Raw genomic sequence first — 5,547 nt, 5'->3', positions numbered from 1 at the left:
TTATTTTGTGACAGTATAATTTACAAGTAATTTTGAAATCTGCTAGTGGCTGGTTGATGTTTGCAATGATGGGAGTTTTGTGTACGGCTCTTGCTACTTTAGTTTTCCTGTCAGTGACATGGACACAAACATTATTTACAAATTGCTTTGAAATCTACCAAAAATAAAACTGGAAACCAGATATCAGCCATCAGTCCATAACGTGTGCCATGAAACATTGATGCTGGGGCATCAGTGATCCAGTCTCACTTGACAGCAACACTGAGATTTGTCATTCCTGGAGGATGATATGAAGAAAATAGCTAATAGGAGAATGGGAGACTGGAATATATTAGCACCGATATTACTAATTGCAGCCCAGCTGATGTGGGGTGAAGGGAATCAGGAAAGGAATATTGGGAAAGAGTATATGCAGCTGGAGATGTGGAGAAATAATTATTAGTAAAATGCTTTCCAGTTTGAAGATCTACAAAGTTAAACACTCCCAAAATTGGCTGTTTTGTTATTGTGAGAGTTAATCTAACCCTTAACATTTCTATTTAAAAGTCATAGAACTAAAAATACTGATGGGAGAAGTGGGGTTTTTATGTGATAAGGAAATATCCCAAACCCAAAAAAACTAAAGGAGAACTTTGATATCAAGATATTCATAAAGAAGGGGCAGTGGAGTAAAAGTGCTTGCTAGGTATGAGAAATGCTCTACCACAGGAGAAGCTGCATGAAAAGGATGAAATTCACTGAAGTGACAGCTTCTGAGTTTAAATTGTGCAAGAGTTGATAAAAAAATCTGAAATCTCTTCTGCACCATTAACAACACTTGATGCTGTAACTTTAGGGTGGGCATTGGGAGAAAAATATAGTGAATACATCCCTTCCCAGCAAAGGACAGAGTATTTCTCCAAAAGGGGCTGCATGAGCTGGGGCTGTGAGAGGAGAGGCAGCCAAAGGCTGAAGCATCTCTTCTCTGAGGGCACTGGAAAGTGTGAGACAGGCTAATTTCCTCATATTTGGGTAAGTTTTTCCATGACACCTGACAGTTATTAGTTTGTAATGTGTTATTTTCTAAATAATGTTTGTACTGCAATAGACCCAGGTTTAAGTCATGAAAAACATTCGTTTCTTTCCTGAGAAATTCTTGAATACTTGACCTTTGTCCTTGCAGAAAAGCTACAAAAATGCTGGTTGGAGTCTGCTGACAGGATGGGTATGATTGTTCTCAATGTATTTGAGAGTAATGCACAATAGGAGATGAACTCTGTAGTAGAAGGGTAAAATTTAAATTTTGGGCAGATTAATATGATTGGACTGTAGATGTTTTATTAACTAATGTATTTTTTTTTTAATTGCAAAAGTAGCAGTGGCTTGGAACCATTTACACCAATAACAAGAGAACAAGGAACTTAGGGCTATTTTAAGGTAAAATGTTTTGTCTGCTGCATTCTCAGGCTGAATGGCCTTAAACGTCCCAAGAACACTTTCTTTTTTTCTCTCCTCATAAATTGAAACCTGAGAATAGACGGCAGCAGATAACAGAATGCAGCCATTTGAGTTGAATTGTCAGATGAAGATAATTCTGCAAAAAAAGAGGATTAGTTAACGCCCTGTATAGGAATTCCTTAGAATGGGTTCTAGGATGAAGAGTTGAATATTGAATATATTCACATGGAGAGGAGAAATGCTTTTTCTATCAGGCTTAATAAGAAATTTGACTTTTCAGATGGATGGCAGAACAAAACAGGGCACTGGATGCTGAATTTGGCCTTAGTTCAGTTGGTGGAGCAGAGGAATCTACATGCAAAAATCTATCAATCCATCAATCAATCTCACTGTTATGACAGAGCAATTTAGCACTCCAAACCAACAGACAGGAATTTTTCTTGAGCTGCAGCATCTAGGACTCCATTCAAAGCTGATGGAATCCTTTGTGCATACAGGGCACTGCCTAAATTATATAAATCTTGCGCCAGCACACAGTGAAATCAATATAAAAGACTCCAAAGGTTTGGTCTTTGAAGGAAGCTGCTTTCCACTTCTGAAAAACTTAGTGACTTTTTACATTAAAAAAAAAAAAAATTGGAGGACAGAAAATATAAGGATGTGTGTGTGCATACGAAGTTTTGCAACAAAATGTTAGGAGAGTCTGCTTTTGTTGATCTGTGGCAGTTTTCACCAAGCACTCAGATCTGACTGCTTGGGTTTGAGGTCACCTGTTGCCAGTCTGGATTGCTTTGCACAAAGTAAATTTAGGATACTCATGTCTTAATCCTCACCATACATGTTTATAGTTTTGAAATGTATAGTGGAAAATGTTGCCTTCTAGATGAGATTAGGAGAGGTCAGAAACATCCCAGTTCAGTTTCCTATTTGATTACTTCCTTAATTTTCTACTGTAATTAATTTTCTAACTGTTCTCCCTTGTAATTAGTATGAAGGACTCTAGATTCAGACTTGACTTGGGAAGAAGTTGCTTTTGTGCAGGTTTTAACTGAGTTTGTGCTGGTTTTAACTGAGTGCTCATCAGAAGTCATTACTGGCCTTGAATAGCCAGATGGATTCCTGATTTCTGCTGGTATGTTTTGAGGGTGTCTTTTTAATGGTTAAATGTGTTTTGTACTGTATTCATGGACACACACAAAAAAAAATTGTGCAAGTTTTGGCCCAGTCAAAACCTCAGTTTTGTCAGAGACCACCTCAGTTAAGTCTAAATGCATGGGACTCCTTTTTTTTTTTTCCTTTCTTTTTTATTTTTTATTTATTTTTGGGGTAGGGGTGCTGAAGAAAACTTGATGGGGAGGATTAAGATCTCCATCTGTTAAATTTGCACTGATTATAAAACACATGCTCCCAGTTGGAACAAGATGCATTAAAAGAGCAATTTCACTTCTACTGCCTAGCACAATGTCACTGAGCACCTGCAATAGTTTAAACATTAAGCATAATTGGCTTTGCTTGACATAAATCTGTAGTTTTGTAAATAAGAGCAGTTGAGTTTCTGTGTAATACCAATTAGCTATAAGGAATGTTTTGTTTGCTGAAGCCTGCAGCTTTGTGGAGGAAAGAGGGAGTTGTTAAGGCTCAGCAGTGGTAGTCAGAAGGTAGAACCCAGATTAGACAATTACACAGGCTTTGAATACCCTTGTGCAAGTTACTTCATTTGTTTCAATCTGTTTCTCTGGAGTAGAAAAGAAAGAATAACATTTATAATTTTTAATTATTTTTTTTTTAAAGAACTCTGAGAATGTCTCATCAAAGTGCCCTGGAGGTAATTTCACAACACTAAACTGAGATGTCTTGTTCTATGTTGGATTTCTTTTCCCCTCTTTTAGTGGAAGCTATTTGAAAATGCTTGAAGCCTCTTGAAAATTCTTGTAAATTTTCTTGAATCACTTGTTTTCTGCCAGAGATGGAGGAAAGAGGTGCATGCTCCACCAGACATGAAAACCAGCCTTTTTCAGTTCCTGTGGGAACTGTGAGTTGGAAAGGTCAGGTAGGAGAATCCCTTCCCTGTGGCATTACAGAGCAGAATTGCAGAGCAGAACCAAAGCTTTTAACTTGAGCTTGGAGTCTGTTTGCTATAACATGTACCAGATTTGTCTTGGCAAGGGCAAATTCAGCTGCCTTCCAGAGGATGTTCTGAAAATCTGCTTTTTTTTTTTTAATCTGGAAAAGAAAAGGAAATTCACAAATCTCCTCATGATTTCTCTGTTCTGAATAGAATAAAAATTACCTTTTCCTTTCTATCTATCTGGTCTCTAGAAAGTGTCACCACAGAAGTTGTATTCTGGTGATGTAGTACTTTAAATTATGCTAGTTTCAATCTCTGTCTGTAACTTTAAATATAGATTTCTGTGAATCAGAGAAGGTTGACCTCCAAACCTTATGAAATCTACTAGTATTGGTGATAGCTCTTTAAAGTTAATCAGTTCTAATACTCAGTGGTACTAAGAGCAAAAGAAACTGCTCTGATGGAGATTTTTCAGTGTTTTGGAGATATTTCATCTCTAGAATACTGGATATTACTCCCTAAGACTACCAAATTGTAAATACAGTCTATAGATTTCTTTTTTTATTTCAAAAATAAAATTGGCAGAAGCTTTATTTTAAAATATTGTACGACAAACATCTTTTCCTACTTCAATTTTGTTTATTTTGTTTTGAGGCTGAATTTTTGTTTGTTTGTTCTCCATGGCTTAAATGAAAGTATAGGAGTCTGTACATCTACAATTGACTTGGGGGTAGTCCATGACCTTACCATCACCACAATTTTATGTAGAGCCAAAATGTTCTCATTCCTATCTTGCTTTTTGAGGAAAGGTCCAAGTCAAGGAAATATTGCAGATATTAGCTTTGCATTTTTGTGGGTTAAGCCTCTTTCCTGTTAATGTGGGAAACTCCTGTTGAAGTGGTTGCACTGTCACAGCTTAGCTTTGAGCAGAGGTTTTGAAACTGAATTTTCATCTTGAATACCCAGCAGGGTGTGCTGACCAGTTGGAGCTGAATGCACATTATGCATATTTTCTGTATTCTCCTTTTATTATTTAAAAATATATATTCTTTTTCCTTTGGGATCAGAAGAAATGTTTTGAAAGCTGAAACTCTTAGCAAACAATCCGAAAAAACTCAATCACCCAGGAGGAATCAGTGGGGACATCAACAGAAAAACAAACCTGAAAGCAGTGGATGTTTGTCCTACCTGCTTTGTAGCCTGGTAAAAAGCATCTTTTGAAAGCAGATTCCAAATGCTTTTATTGCCATGTAGTGTGAAGTTCAGAAGCAAGATTGCCATGAGGTTGGGGGTAGCAGTCACTTAATAAAAAGGCACAGTGAGTTTTCTGAGTTGCATTTTCTGCATAGTCAATGGCTGTGATGCCTGTTTAGCTGGCAGGATGGAGCAATCTTTGATAACAAGCAAAATTGTTAATTCAAAACTAATGTTGAATCGTAAACCAAAGGTTGCAAGAGAAGATGCTGCTTGAAAGCAAATCCAGCGCTACATGCAATTCTGAATTTCTTCACCTTAGTACACAGAGTTTTGCTGTTGTCTTGAAATTGTTCCCTTTTAAAGTATTCAGGGGAAAAACCTGAGAGATTTTAACATCATTCTGACAGATGATAACCCCCTCAACAAGCTGTGTCACTGGTTATAAAGAGCTGTCATTTAATGGAAAGGCTCTTTAAACTTAAGCTGTTTGTAAACTAAACTTTAAAGGTGAGAATATTGTGTAAAACCTTAACAGCAAAAATATTACGCAGCCTTACATATTCTGTAAAAAAGAACCAGAGAATGTCTGTGACTTTAGGGAAGAAATTTCATTGCAGAGATGCAAGTACAGAAATTATGCAAGCCTTGCAAAAATAAGCAAACAGTTTCAAGAATAGAGAACAGCAAACTGTATGAAGAGGGGAAGGAGGTGATTATTAGCCATTTGAAAATGGTGTTACTTTATTCCTTGAAGCTTTTGATTGCTGCTCCTTGGGATAGGAAATTCATGTTTAGGAGAATATGTGAGAGTGGAGGAAGGTCTTGTCTGTTAAATTGCACAGGTG

Source organism: Ammospiza nelsoni, chromosome 5, assembly GCF_027579445.1.
Source record: "Ammospiza nelsoni isolate bAmmNel1 chromosome 5, bAmmNel1.pri, whole genome shotgun sequence".
Lineage (NCBI taxonomy): Eukaryota > Metazoa > Chordata > Aves > Passeriformes > Passerellidae > Ammospiza > Ammospiza nelsoni.
The sequence above is the reverse complement of the archived record's forward strand: the minus strand, read 5'-3'. Positions refer to the sequence as shown.